This window comes from Coturnix japonica, chromosome 10, assembly GCF_001577835.2.
Source record: "Coturnix japonica isolate 7356 chromosome 10, Coturnix japonica 2.1, whole genome shotgun sequence".
Classification (NCBI taxonomy): Eukaryota; Metazoa; Chordata; class Aves; order Galliformes; family Phasianidae; genus Coturnix; species Coturnix japonica.
The window spans coordinates 17,475,969-17,491,696 of NC_029525.1; the positions used below are offsets into that span (position 1 = coordinate 17,475,969).

At 43.7% G+C, this 15,728-nt stretch overlaps 1 long non-coding RNA gene across 1 annotated transcript; it reads left to right on the forward strand.

Moving 5' to 3' along the window:
- Window positions 1–18: 18 nt before the first annotated feature.
- On the forward strand, window positions 19–6,830 carry LOC116653931. Its single transcript, XR_004308592.1, has 6 exons — window positions 19–222; window positions 544–634; window positions 753–847; window positions 1,447–1,531; window positions 2,433–2,652; window positions 5,714–6,830. It is a non-coding gene; the product is annotated as an uncharacterized LOC116653931 (long non-coding RNA).
- Window positions 6,831–15,728: the final 8,898 nt, after the last annotated feature.

The following is a 15,728-nucleotide window of genomic DNA, read 5'->3' on the forward strand; positions in this document are numbered from 1 at the left end:
GGGGACAGCCCGGCTGGGAGCGGAGGATCATTCCGTGCTGGTGGCTGATGGGGAAGGAGCGGCGCGGCTCCGCGGTGGGGCTGGGGCGCGCCGTGCTCCCCCTCTCACCGCTCTCCCCCCCGCCGCTCTGCCGGATCCTGGGGGAGGCGCCGAGGGGCGGGGAGCGGAGCTTCCAGCCGGAGCCGCCCGGGGAAGGGGCGAGCAGCCAGGAGGGAGGGAAAGGTGCGGAACGGGGCGGCTGAGGGGAGGCTGAGGGGAATGGAAGAGCGGGCCGACGGAGGGGGGGGGGAATGGGCGGGAAGAGCGAGGGGAGGGGCGGGGCCGGAGGGGGAGGGGCGCCATGTTGGGGGGGAATGGGGCAGCATTGGAGCAGCATGGGGGATCCGTGTGGGGTGGGATGTGAGGGGGGTCCGGGAGAGGTGGCGGTGATGGGAAGGCCCGGCGGTTGCTCTGGTTGTGGTGAATGGGTGTCACCTGAAGCCCGGCTCCGTGCGGCCTTGCCTTGCCAATAAGAGCTGTGTGTTCTCTTGTATCTTTGGCCAGGCGAGCTGCTGAAACGAGGTGCTAAAAACGTCCTGGCAGGGCTCGATGTTTGCACCAGGTCTGGCCTGTTGTTGCGGTGCAGCATGCAGAGGTGAGCACCCTTAGTGAGCTTCCCTGTGCAGCGTGGAGGCTGGGAGAGCAGCTTGAGACGTTTATGTTTGTTAATAGGCGGCAATTCTCACCCTCTACTGTGATATTCTCATTTATAGGGTGTGTATCTTACCCACATCATCTGGACGAGGTGCAATGGGCAGCTCAGTGGGAGTGAGAGCTGGCAGAGAGATGGAACTGGATCCAGTGTAAGGTAAATAAACTAATAACCTTAATTCTACAGCTCTTTTTATTTGCAGCAGGTTTTGGTGATGAAGGCTGTGGGGTGATTTTATTGCAGCCCTCAAGTACTTGAAGGGAGCTTATAAGCAGGAGGGGATGTAACTATTTAAACAGTGTGATAGCGATAGGATAAGGGGAAATGGCTTTACACTTAAAGAGGGGAGGCTTAAGTTAGTTGTTGGGAAGAAACGCTCTCAGAGGGCGCTGAGGTCAGGCTGGCACAGGCTGAGCAAAGAGCTGTGGATGCCCCATCCCTGCAGGCATTCAAGGCCAGGCTGGATGTGGCTCTGGGCAGCCTGGTCTGGGGGTTGCTGACCCTGCACACATCAGGGGGTTGGAATGGGATGAGCATTGTGGCCTTTTCAACTCAGCCTTTTCTATGGTTTTACAATATGAGTCTCTCTGTAGTGTAGCTGTTAGAGCCATTGGATGAGTTGTTTTATTTACTATTCGATAACACTGGTTTCATTGTGCTAAAGCAGTGTTTTAGGATGTAAACTTGGCAAAGTTTTCTAACTTCTGGCTCAAGGTGAATTTTATTTTACCTCTGTTTTAAATTCTCCTTTACAGGTGTGAACGAAGGTGGCCCCTAGGTTGAACTAGGCTGAAGTTTCACCAAGGATGTCTCAGTCTGGAATGTGGTTCAACGGCACAGGTGAAGATCTTTGGAAAAGTAGAGCATCTGTACGTGTATGGTAACCAGTAAGTCCCAGCCTGTCCCATTGATTGATCCCCTGGGGAAAGGACTGGTCAGCCCTGGGAGCACAAGCAAAGGCAGTTCAGCTGTGAGACAAGAAGGGGTGGAGCCTGGCTGCACCTCTGTTAGACCTCATTTAAGGACTGACTGCCACAGGAGAAGGATCTCTGGTAGGAGATTCCTCTCTTGTGGAGTCTTTCCTGCGAGCCTAGATCTTGGTGAGCACTTTCCTTTCTCTGTGTGAATCCATTCTGTCTGCTCTGATCCCTTTGCTGTTTCACTCCTGTATTGCTGGTCCTCCATGCTGACCTTTCTGATTGTAACAGTAGGTATCAGCCATCACCATGGGGAAAAAAATAAGTTTCTGGAAATCTAGAGGGTTTTCTTGCTTTCTTAAGAATGTGTTCTTTAAAATTATGAACTGCTTTTCTCCAGGATGGGGATGAATTAATTCAAAGTTCAAAACCAAAGGAGTTTAAATATTGCTTCTGCCCCATGTGAGCATATGCTGTGTGATATGCTGCATGTTGTAATGATTTTAGAGGACTTGAAAGTCGTTGGGAGAACTAAAAATGAATGGAAATATTCTGGGGGTCAGATATTGAAGTGTCCTCTCACAATAGTATGTGCATTTTGAGTAACTGTAGGGTACAGCTTAAACAGTACTTGCTCAATGGTTTGACTGTTAACATTTAGAACATAAGAAAAATTAGCTTAGATACTGATATAAAGATTCAGGTTTGCTGCTTTTGCAGTAGAGGAAAAATCTGTTAGCTCTTGGTGCAGGAATGCTAAGTCTTAATTGGGGGATTTTTATTGTGCATTTCAATGATGGAAACGGTTCCTCTACCTGTTGTAGGTGTCACTGACTGGAAATGCTGTGCACTGACAAACCTACGGAGTCCTGTCTTGTCAGAGTCCTTAACAGAATGGAGCAGCAGTGATGGTCTGAGCTCAGCTCACTGTGATGAGAAGTGGTCGTGAGGACCTGTGGTCAGTCTCCTGTTGGAAGATGAAGATACTCTGTTTTTATCTGTACGTCCTGTTTTTTAATGTTCGAGTACAAAGAAGTTGATGTTGTAAGTAATCACTGCAGTTAATGTTTGGTTTTGGATGTGGTTCACATATTTATCCAGTTCCTTCAGTACTGAAAGTCATCTGTTGTTAATTATGTGACCAACAAATTCTGAGTACAGGTTTGCACGTAGAAGCTCATCATGTGTCAGGATCTTTGGCCCAAACTGGAATTGCTAAAGGCACTCACTGTGGAAGATGCTGAAGCTTTATTGAGTTATGTTTTTACAAGCTTCTTTATGATTCTCTTTTAGGTATTTTCCGATCTAACATTGCAAAGCTATTTAGTGTAACGGCAGTTAGGTGATTTCGTGCCCAATTTTTATTTTGCTATGTAAATCTCTTCCCACCTTTTTTTTTAATGTGAATTGCTACAGCTTTACTTTACCATAAGTTTTATATGAAAAGCAGCAATACTTTAAGAGCGTGCAGGAGCATTTCCCATGTCTGTAAACTTAGTGGGTAGTTGAGCATTTGCTGAAATGAGCTGCCAATTGTTTTCTGTCTTATAATACTCCTTTGTAGATCTCCTGGTCTCTGGCTTGTCCCCGCCGCATCTATACAATGCAGTCCTTCATGTTTTGTGTAACATCTTCCTCAGTCGTTTCTGTGTGTGTAAATACAGAAACTGGAAAGAGAAAATTCTGTTTGTGAATTGTCCCTCTTCCTGCTCTCACTTCTCCACCCCTCCAGTGTATCTGGAAGGCTGGTCGTGAGCAGGAAGTGAGAACAATATTGATCACTGGTATCGAGGAATTCTGGGGGGAAAAGGCCAAAGATGAGCATTGGAAAACAAGCTACGTGTTCTGACAACAGATTTATATCTTGAGACCCTTAGCATGGGGGTGCTGTAGGTAGGAAAAGTAAATGAAAACCTCAAGGTGTTTGTTGAAGAAGCATCAAAGCTAACTGTCATTGTAAGAGGCTTGGGTGTTGATTTTGTGCCTTGTTACTTGTTCAGTTATTTACATCTCTTAGTAGTCCTTAGTGAGGTGCAAGCAGAGTGAAGCCTAAACCCAGAAGGGTTTTTGCCTCCTATTATTTCCCTTATTTTTATTCTGGCTTGCCTAACTCAAAGGAGAATGACATTAAAACAAAGTATCTCTCAGTGCTGACTTCTGTGATTGTTCAACCCCTTTGGCACATGAATGATTTCTGCATTTACATTTGCAAGTGCTGCATGTTTGTGTCAAAACTTTCTGTTTTTTAACATTGTTTCAAGTAAGATAGAAAAACTATTAATAGGTAATTTAAAGTTGTATTTAATGCTAAGCAGTTGTTTCAAGGTGCCCAGCTGAGAAGAGATGAGTACTGGCATGTCTCATGACTTGTTTTGTTCCCCAGGCATTCAGCATAGAGCATTGTCTGCTTTTATTTGCACGGTATCTGGCATACCTGGAAATTCATAATGATTAGCAAAACGAGGAAAGAAACCAGGAGTCACATTTTTGCTGTTGGCAGCGATAGCCTGGTCAGCATTTACCCATCAGCCTGCCACCTTCCGTAACTCTGACACTAGTTTTTAAAACCACTTTGTGCAGCCGTTTGTCCCCAGTTTCTGGTTGCCAAATATGTGGGTTTTTTTCTTCTTGCACAAACTGGTTGTTATTGCTGTGCTTGTAAGAGAGGACTTAGCTGAGTTTTGGAGGTGTATTTAGCAGCAGATGTACCGCACATCGTCCTTTTCCTTGTGACAGTGTTTAAGAGGATTTAAGTGTATCCTTTGGCATTTGACAGGTGACCAAGCTATTCTTTATTTATTTTCTGAAGCATTGAACGTTTTGTTACCAAGGTGGGCTGATATTGTTACAGATGAGTGGTTTGTTCATGGCTTTGATGCTTAGCTTTGCTTTGAGAGAGATCCCTGTGCAGGGTTCAACTGTTAATTGTGGAGAACAGCAGTTCCACTTTCTACCTACTTTGTTAATAAGTATTCAGTTATTGTTTGGCTGTTGTCCTTCCTTTTAAAAGCTGTGCTGTGTGTGACCGACTTCAAAACTCTTGTAAAATCTCAGGAATCGGGTCGATTATGTAAACTAAAAATGTTAAATAGACTTTCAGAATTATTTGGAAGGGTAAAGGAAGTGCATGTGAACTGAAGGAGGAGCAGTTTTTGTTCTGTATTTTTACAACAGCTGTCTGGGTAGCCTGAAGCATGAAGACCACGATGCTGGTATTGATGGGGCCTGCACACTGAGGCTGTGGGTGCAATTGGAGCTAAAGGAGCTTTGCTGTTCTGCTGGGGCTCTATGAAAACTTCAGGAGTGTTTGACAAGTTTGACTCTATTCATTGGGAAGAAAAAGGAAACGTACTTGCAGTTTTTATGCTTTACAGAATGATTAAGTTTTAATTTAGCAGAAATATTCCAGACTAACATAGCGTATTTCTTTCTTATAGTTAAAATAAGAAGCACCCACGGTAGAAAGAGAGTGCTGTGCAAAACTTGCTCCAGTGGATGTGAGAGCTTTTGAGTCTGACAGTTTAAGTAGTGAAGATGAAAGTGAGGACAGTTCTTGGGCAGGGGACTTGAAGAGGAATGTGATTCATGGGGCATAGTGACTGGTGTAATTAGCTGTGCAGCTGCTGTAGTAACTTCTGCCAGTGCTAAAAAAGCCTGTCATGGCCCGTGCTCTGCTGGTCGCAGTGTAAGTGATAACGATGGCAGCAGCAGTGCCAACTCCAGGCTGCTGTGTGTGAGTGGAGCAGTTTCTGCTAGGTTTCAAATTGACATAAAACTTCACAGGATTTCCTGAAATTCCTCTGGAATTGGGGATGATAAGGTTTTGTTTTGTGTTTTATGTGATGAATAGTAAAAGGGTAGTGATACGGAGGGATTTAATTAATCTGATAATGAGTAAAACCTGTCAAGTTCGGGCAAGAAAAACCAAAGACTTGAACACCTTCAATTATAACATGTTCTGCACATTGTTTTATTTCTGTAATAAACCCAATTGTTTCAGTATTCTATTAAATAAGGTTTTAAACTTTGTGATAGAACTTTCTAACTGTTATTCTGTAATATTTGAAGCATCTGACCTCTTGTTTGGTGTTTGTTTCCATTTAAGCCAAGTGACACGTCTCAGACTTGATCCAGAATGGAATTTGGAGTGAAGAGCTCTTGAAGCACTGGGACAGAAGAGTGGGAAGGATTGTTCTGCTGGACCCAGGCTCCATTCTCATGTAAATGGCCAGACCAAGAGAGGAAAAGCTTTCACTGGAGAGCGAGGGGAATTTTGAAATACTAACCACAAAATGTTATTTTCTGTCACTAATGTGCATCATCAAAAGTCACTTTTCTAGCTCTTGACAAATGCAATTTGCATTTAAAATGGAAGTGGATTGCCAAAAGTCTTACATCAGCCTCACATCAAAGACTGCAGAATTTCCTAGAATTCAGGGACTCTGCCACTTTCAGTCAGAGCAATCTGTTTCACTGCACAGTCCCAACATCTGCATGAGCAGCTCATAACGTTTCACCTGTGCAGTAGAAATAATCTTTTGGTCTTATTTAAGAGAACATTTAGCTTCCTTCCTAGCTGTTCTAAGTGTAAACCATAAATGCATACACATGCAGTGTTCCTAATTTCAGCCTTCCTTATCCTCTTCAAAGTTTCCAGATCTTGCTCTATTTCAACCCTTTATTTACTTGTGATTTCGTTTCTGTCATTTCCATCTCCTGTTCTTAATAACGTGCCTCCCTCAGGTTGTTTGGCATCTCTCAGCAACGGTGTTTGCGGCTTGATTCAAGAGAGAGATTAACGAGGGAATCGTGATTTCCTGCATCCAAAGGTAGCAGAAGGATGTTAGCTAATTTATGAAAACATTCTGTAATCATTCCTCATTGTTGTCCCCGTTGACTGATGATATGAGTTCTACAGGCTTAAATTCGGGCTCAGGATGAGTCCTAAAATAACACTGCAGTGTTTCTCCTTGTGCAGCAAGAGTCTCTGTGCTCATCCCAAGTGCCTGCTGACTGCAACCTGAGTGACAGTAAGTAGTGCAGTTCTGTGACTCATGTGTCCAACTTGTATATATGTACACTGGGGCTCAGCCCTAATAAAGTCACCTTATATGAAAGTTGTATTGCATATTGTCTTTGTCATAGGTGGCTGTTTATGGAATGACAGTCACATGGTGCTTTTGAAAACGCCATTAAATGTTAAGATTCTCAGCTTGCTTGAAGGTTGTGGTTGTTTTTTTGGTTTTAATAACAAAAACCTCAAATGGTAGGTAGTCCTTTTCCTGTGGCATCTTTGGGCCTGTTTCTAGTGTGGTAATAGTGACAAGAACTGATTATGTTGTAAAAGTTAAAATAATCTCTGTTTAAAGCCCATGAAGTAAAAGTAACTCTGGTTTTAAAATGAAAAACACTATTTTAGATGTTATAAAAGGTGTGTTCACCTCAGAGCTGAACTTTTCCCCCTCTCCTTAACAATTAGGTATTCACAGTCTCCAAAGGAGGTTAGCAAATAGACTAGATCAATTGGAAGGGGCCTACAAAGGTAATCACATCCACTTACATTTACCACCTTGAAGCTGACCAAAAGTTAAAGCAGGTTTTGAGTGTCATTTAGTGTTTGGTTGGGTATCTTTTGGCTAATAGTGTGATGTGTGCCCACTGCTTTTTTTTTTTTTGCCCAGCTAAATAAGTAATTCAATGGTTAAACTCCAGGGTAAATCACAGGTGGTGATGGGATGTGAAACTCTTGTTTTATCCAGCTCCCTGAGACAGAATTCTGCAGTCCTTTTAGTGGTTCATAATGTCGTTGAGGGAGAGGGAAATCCAGCCGATGGATTGATAACTGAGTAACACCTGTGAGATGTGCGAAGTAGGAGGAAGAACTGAGTCTGCTTTAAAGATGAGTAAATGGAGATGAGGTAAGTGATCTACACATCACATGGGAAGCTTCACAATACTTAACAAATCTGAGCAGACCACAAACTTCCTATCCATCTGAAAGTGCTTGGTGCTGCTTGGACGTGCAGGCTGGTCTTTGCATATGCTGTGTGCCTTCTGCCATTTTCATGCCCAGTTACAAAAATAGATACAGCTGCTCTTAAGACATTCAGGAAGAAAATGACAATTGAACCAGTTGAAGACTTGTGCTGGAATATGTGGGTGTTGTCTGTGTTCGAAGGCAGAGTGAAAGGGAAGGAAGTAAATTCTTTAGCCTGGAAGTTACCAGAACTGAGTTAATTTTAAAGTTCAAGTAGAAGGGCATTTTTAGCAACTCACAGGGCAGGATTCTTACGGATCTGCACCACAAATGCTTTTAAAGGGAAGTATTGTACTGAAATAAGTAGAATAAATTGGTGCAGAGGAGGTGGCTGAGCAGGTACCAGCTGTGGTGGCCTGGCTTGTGTTGTTGATGGAATTGTTGCTATTGGCTTCATGAACACTTTGATTTTTGGCTTGTGAGCCATTTACAGTTCCATTTTTGCAGTGAGGATAAAGAACAACGAACAAATCTGCACAGAAGCTGCTGGTAGGCAGCAGCCATGGGATCTGGGCTGGCATTTAAATAAAGCCTAATTAAACGTATGTTTCTCTGGAAATATTTGAGAATTCTTGGTGGTTGCACTATGGCATTTTCTTTCCCTTCTAGGTGCTCGTGGGGTCTGTGATCAGTAAAAGCAGGAGTTCTACAGGTAGTTGGCGCTCTGTGTCCTCTAAAGCTGTCATTCAGCTGTTTCAAGTCTGCTAAAACAGTGGTAGGTACAGTGTTGGACAAGCAGCATGCAGTTCTGCTTCAGTAAGGGTGAGGGTCCCAAACTCCTTCCCCATGGGGAGGCACCCTAACCCAGGGAGCACTTCATGCAGCACTGAAATGGAGGCCTTCACAGAAAGAGAAACCTCAGTATTCTCCTCCAGTGAAATATATTACACATTTGTTAGTTTTTGGGTAACAGCCAAATCATTCGGTGTCCCTCCCCACACGCACTTCCATTTATAAATGAAGTCTTCAGTCTTTTGAATGTCATACAAAACTGTTCAAAACCAGACTTGAGCAATTGAAATTCAATTAGTTCAATCAGAGCGATTCAATTGACACAGCTGAGTTCTGCAATCCGAACAAAAGATTTTGCTGTAATTGTGTGGGAATATATAAATGCTGATAGGATTGTCTTGTCCTCAGCCCTCCAGAAGGATGGGTTGCATTTTAAAACTTACTGGCACTCACCCCATTTTCTACTTAATGCTTCTGTGGTGCCTCAGCCCCTTATAAAATGGGAGGTGAACACAATGGAATACAAGGAAGTGTGTTTCCTGTGGGCAAGCCTGCTGGATGTTGGGCACTAACATGGAATGTATTGCTGAATGTGGCAAATCCATTTGGCCATCTATTCTGTCTTGAGGCAGATGATCTTGTAATATCCATTTGCAGATGATGTTTCTGATGAATCATTTGAGGTTGTGATTCACAGCTCGACTGTAGCGATATTCCAGTCAAAATATGTTTCTTCCTCTCCAGCAGGAAGGGTTATGCTTCTGCTTTTCTCGACTCTACACCTGTCGGTCTGCAATGTACAATAGAATATAAAGCCAAGGAAAAAAGTTTACACCCCAGTATGAGAGCTAAGAAGCAGAAGTTTCATTGGTCATCTTGCTTCTGCCACAGGTGACCATGTTCTTAGTCCTGTTTGCCAATGGTATTGTGACTGGTTGCCACCAGTGTCTGCACCTTTCTACATCTTTTTTGACTGTGTCATGTCTGTCCCTCTTGAGGTTTCCTGTAGGTGGTGGGAGGCTGGAGTTGTTCATCTCATGTCCCTCATTTTTTGCCTGAGCATGAAACCAATGGTCTTAACCAGCAGGTCTGGTGTTACCCAGCTCTGCTTTCTGTCATGCTGTCTGTGTAAATGAAGCATCAGCTCGTGCATCACACAATTAAAGCAGAGATTCTCATCGTCCTCTGCCAGTCCTCCCTCATCACTGTCTCAGGCGCAGCAGATGAAACGGCCTTATTTGCTTATCATGCAAATTCAAATCAGGCATCGTCTGAAATGAGATTCTCTCTAATCCTTACTAGGGTTGTCTAGACTTCCATATTTCTAGGTGAGATTTTAGAGATGAGTTCCTTGGCCATCTGCACATGTAAAACTCCTGCAGTGCTTCACTGTCTAATTAATCACTCCTTCCAATATTGTTTTCCCTAACATGACGTGTTTACTCCATTCAGTGTGGTGTTGTGCAGGGTAGTGGTTTGATATTGCAGCCCTTTCTTGTCACAGATTGCAGTGTGCCAGCTTCTGTTGTCTGCTTGTTGCATTTAAGATCATTCTTAAGAATATCCCATAAACAGCCCATTCTCCTAAGAAACCCTTATTGTACTGTAATGATTGCAAAAAGTCCTTGGTTATCTGCTTCCATGCAGCTGGGACCCTCAGTGCTGTCTTGCTGTTTCCTTGGATCTTCCTACCTGTCTATTCTGCTGTTATCTCTTCTGTTACATTTCTGTGCCTCTTGTGGAATTTCTCTCACATTTATTCTGCTCCAGGACCTGGTGTGTGTCAGAGGTTAGATTTGATAGATATGATAGTGAAACAAATAATGATGGAACATGGGGAAAAAAATCAGACCTTGACTGGCGAGTGTGGAGGGTGAGCTGGTCTATAATTCCATTCAGGTCAGCCACAATGTTCTTCTGAGCAGATGTTTGTGTGGGCTGCTCCTGGAGGTACCCAATAATGGAATTTCTGCTCCCCAATGGTGTGTTCCATTACCCTGCTGTCCCCATCGCCTGACCTGAATCTTCCATTTCTTTTTGTATGGGCAATGAATGTGTGTGTGGGGGGGAAAGGCATTTCCTTTTGGTATTGATAATATACCATGGGGTATATTTCTCATGGTGTTTAGGATTTATCCTTGCAGCAGTGATATCTGTTATTTCAAAAACCATCACTCCCCTAACGTTTGTCCCTCTGGTACTGAAAGTGGTAGGAGAAGGAGTTTTGTCCTTTTTCAACTTCCACTTTTGTGAACCTGAGCGAAAGTGAAGCACCAATGTATGTGATGACATCCATTATGAAGGTAACCTAGTTGTTGTTTCTTGCCAGTAAAAATAACTAGATATTTACTCATCTCTTAACTATCTCATCCTGGGTTTCATTCATGATGTGAGGGATCCCAGTTTAATTGCTGAATCTTGAATTTTAGGGGGCAACATAGGTGAGTGTAACTGTGTCAGGTGCTTTGAGGAGCCTGCAGGCTGCATGGCTGAGATCTGTCCTTCCCATCCACACAACTGTGAGTGCTGGGGTAGGTGGGAAGCATGCTCTGCTAACACCAGGCCGAGCAAAACATCACCAGGATTCTCAGAGTGATAAAAAACAACACTGGAGGAAATGGAAAAAGATCTGAATAGAAGAATTTCTTGTTATTAATCACTATCTGTGCCGAGTGCAGTACTGCTATTCTAGGCCTTGCAAAATGACATGTTATTTTCCTTTCCTTTTAAATATGACAAAAGCAAGCCTAGGATTAAGTAGCAGTTATTAAATATTGAATGTTGCAAAAGGATAAACATAAAAAGACTTCTTGCCTAAAAGAAGCAGGCTGGCTGGGCCATGTATGTTTTTCTCCATGCAGTGTCTGTATTCCCACTGCAGTGTAAGCTAGATAAACAGTCGAGTAGTAAATGGAAGCACTTCCTCTTAACAGAAATGCTATTACTAATAACAGTCAGGGATTGAATCAATGGAGTTGCACAGTATTCACGGTTCACCCTCTTGTGTGCTGGAGTTCAGCACTGTACAAACAGGATCAGAAATTCTTTGCTTACCTAGCAGCAAATTGGCTGCTTAGTCAGATCTGCGGAGCACACTATTGAGCATACAATGCTGGAATAAAGTTCTGATAATTGAGCTTTCTTCTATAGCATCATTTGTTGCTGGCTCAGATTTTTCAGACAGGGGCAATACGAAGTGCCTGAGCATGCTGTGTATCTTCTGAATGAAGTGCAAAGCACAGATCTTTACATGGGGTGGATGGTGAGAGATGAGTTAGGGAAATATTCAGAGCCTTCCAATGTTGTTAATGCTCATGTGCTGCATTTCTCCTTCTGACAGTTCCCACATCTTGCAATATATGATGTGGATTTAAATCCCCCACCAGGAGGGGAATAAAATGCATTTTTCTTTTCCTCCATACTTCATGAATGGCTCCTTTCTTGATAACCACAAACAATGGAACCTTGTTTGTTTTCTTACATCCTTTTCTGCTCTTTTCACAGACATCTTAAAAACATTCACGTTTCTGTCATTGTTCCTTAAATATTTGCTTTCCTATCTCAGATGGCCTTATGAATGGAAACCCATAGGAAGTGAATATTTGTGTTTATTAACGCTTCAACTTCTGCTAGTTAAGAGCTCTGAGAAATAGAGCAGTATGGGCAAAACAGGTACGAGTTGTGTTTTGAAGTGCTGCAGCCACTGTCTGTTTCCTCAAGGCAGCTCTAGGAGTCAAGTAGGTGTTCAAATCTGGCAGTTAATAAGAGTGAAAATAGATGCAAAAAGTGTCTGTTGGCCGCTGTGGGATATCTTAACTAGAAAGTGTAGCAAGTGTGGATGAGAGTGTGTGTTTGTAAAGGAAGGTGGGTGTTCACCTGGGTAGGATCAGGTTCTGAAATACAAAGAGGCTGAGTTAGCATGTGCAGGTATGTGCAGTAATGTGTACTGCATTCCAGTGTGTGTCCTCACTCACAGTGACCAGGTAAATGGAGCTGCTGTGTGTGCTGGGCTTGTTGTACTGTGCCTGAACCTAATCTGCTCAGAAGTTCAGGGTAAGTGAATATACAAAGGAGAAGAAAAATGGCTGGAGTGTTTCCATTCTATTTGTATACAGTAGTATGTCTGTGAGCTTTAAAAAGAAACCACAACAAGAAATGCTTTGCTGCATACAGGTTACTGAAGGTAAGGTTTGGTGTATGGGGAAAGTTGGTACAAGGAAAGTACTCGTTATTGTGATAGAAATTAATCACTTCTAATTCTGTGAGGTTAGGGGGAAAAAAAGGATTCTAATATGATGTTTGCTACCTTAGGTGAATATCTGAAGGGGGTTTTTGTTCCTCTACAATGAAGACAGTGGCTCAGCAGCTAATAGCTCTCACAAATGCTGACAAAACCTTTTTCCCCCCTTGATTTCATCTTCAGCTCATGGCAGCCTTCCACTTCCTTCTGTAAATACTTGTGTCTTTCCCTTCATCTCTGACTGCAAAGGAAGCACAAGTGCAACACAGTTAGGAGTAGGAAATGAATTTAGGCAAAGCAAGGTGCTGCTTGGGTAATACATGCATTTCTGCAATGGGCTTCTATCACAAATCCATCTTAGAATCGTAGAGTATCCTGTATGACTACATGGACTCCAACAAAGAGGAGGAAAGGCAATAATGGAGATACAGGAGGATTTGAATTAACGAGAGCATCATCCTATTCAGAACCTCAGACAGCAATGAAAGGCCTGAACTACTGAGCAGGGAAAGTAAAATCATCTGAGTGTAACTGCAGCCCTATGGAATTGTGGTGCTCCAGAGGGGCTGAGTGGGGTCCTGTCATCCTCTTGCATTGCTGCCCACCCTCCCCAGTCTATTGTTTGCTCAAACCAAACCCGAGGTCAGGAAAACATGCTGCTGTTGTGAGGTAAATGCTGGGCAAACAGTCAAACAAGGGAGGCAGATCCAACCACCTGCTGGCTGTTGAGGCTCCCTGGTCTGTTTATTTCATTGTTGGGCTTGCAGGCAATGCCTTGTAATAGCAGAATATAAGCTGGATGTTTGGCTGGTGATATGGATGGGAAGAACCACTTTGGGGTTAACCCAGCACTGCCTTGTGTTGTAGAGCATTTCTTTTGGTGCAGTGATAATTATAACTGCTGTTTAATTTGGTCACTAATAGGGATGGGTTCATGTCTTATCCTTTTAAGGTTGAATAGCAGACACTAAGTGTGTATTTGGTCAGCATTAAATGTCACATTGTGATTTATCCATATTTATTCCTGTTTCAAGGTAAGTAGGTGTGACTCCGCTGTTAATGTGGCTGCAACTGAGCCCTGAAATGGAACTGTTGCCTAACATGCATAGTAAGATAGTCCAAAACCAACAACAGAACGCTCTCATCTTTGTGTAGATGACTGTATGGGGAACGTCACTGACGTTGAAGTGCTTTCAACTTGTTGCCCAACAAACACATGTTGTGGCAGCACTTTGTTAGCATATCCACTGCTGTTTCCAGGATCTTATCTTCTGCTTCTGGCTCTGGAATTCTGCATCTCTGGATTTCTAGAAACAACATTTGTTGGTCTTCCATGAATTTAGTAAATATATATTGCCAAACAGGCTTCGTTTTGTATTATCCCTGGGGACTCTAGAGCACAGCATAAGTTTTGCTTGCTGTACTTGATTTTAACAAGTTGGAGTGATTGAGAATGAGGTGAAATCCTTAGCGTGCACCAGCTTGGACCAGGAAGTATTTGTGTGCTGTGAAGTTTGGATGGAAGAAAGGCTTTTTGGTCTGTCTCATTTAGATGAAACAATGTTTGAAAGTCGTGTTGCTGGGATTTCTGCTCTGAATCTGCTCTGAAATTTCTCTTGAGCTGTAGCTGATGCTGATCTTTGACACGCACTGGGTGCAACAGGTCTTGGGGATTGAGGGGCACCTGGTGTAGCACTCAGCTGTGAGCAGAAAGAGGGAGCAAAGTGAAGGAGCAGTCAGTGCTGGTGCATGCTGAGGTTTCTTCAGGTGTGTCTTATGTCCCCTTGTCCCATGAAGAGGCATCTGTGTGACCCAGAGAGGCACTGATCAGCTCCTGGGCTCCTCAGCAGGCTGGGACATCCCTCTTATGAATGTTCTGCCAATGAATATGCAGATGGTAAAGGGATTTTTTTACCTTGCATTTCACTGGGGAGGTGTATTGTCAGTCCTTACCTTGCTGGGCAGGTTTAATGGGGCGGAGGTTCTGGGAAAACTGGTGGGACTGGAACTAAGTCACACTCCTTCAGTATTAAAGTAGAGCCAGGCTTCTGAATTCAAAGTGGTTATTTGCCTAATTTCCCTTCTGATGCTCTCATAGCCTTGCTTCCCTGGGTCTGATTGTCTGCTGTGTTGCTTTTGGTTGGCTCAGATGCAGAGCTCAGAGTGGGAGGAGAGCAAGGAAAGACCTCTGGGTGGGAAAGCAGGTACGTAGCACACTTGGGAGTCTTTTAATCCTTTCTAAGATGGTGTGAGGTACTTGAGGAGAAAGGGGGAGCAGAGAGGCTTTGAGGTGCTCTGGATATTGTTTGGTCTGGGAGGACATTGCATTGATTATCATGGGGCTGCTCAGGTTAAACAGCCACAGAGTGGTACTGAGCTCACAGCTGTGAGTCTGTAGCAGGTTAAAAGCATCCAGTCAGTGCAGGTGGTGAATTGTGGTTATAATGAAATGGCTGATAACTTCTGGGGAAATGTGTGATGCTCCCCCTGTGATGTTTAGTGGGAGCATTTCTTAAGGGGCATCGATTTAAGTGGGGAAAGTGAAATTACTTGGAATCCTTCCACAATCAGTGGTGTTACACTGGGCTGCAGTGAAACACGGTGCCTGTATATATATCTGGGGCTGCCCCAGGAACCCCAAGTGCTGATGCAGGCAGCCCAGCACAGTGAGTCCTACAGCTGTGCTGCTGCTGACCTTGGCCTGCTGCCTGCTGTGCCTCCAGCCCCAAAGCTCCTTGGATCTCCTTGGCTTGCCTGGATCTCCAACAATCTCTTGACAGGTGAAAATAGCTTATTTTGAAGTCCATCAGAGAGGCAGATTCCCCCTTTGGTCTGCAGTTTGCTGCACCAGCTCCCACCTTGCAGTGCATTTGTTTGCTCTGAGTCTGGTCTCTCTGCTGTGCTTTAAACATTCCTCCTTTAACGAAGCTCTTTAATTACTGCTTTTCTTCGTGGAACGCCTCATGGTCTCTGGGTCTTTTTGATACCATCAGACTGAAAGGGAGAAGAAAATCCTTTAAACAGTTTTGACTCCCTCTAGAGGATCTCCAGCAGTGGCCGTGCAATGGGAGCAGCAGAGCATTGCCTCTCTGTCTGCACAGCTGGGTTTCA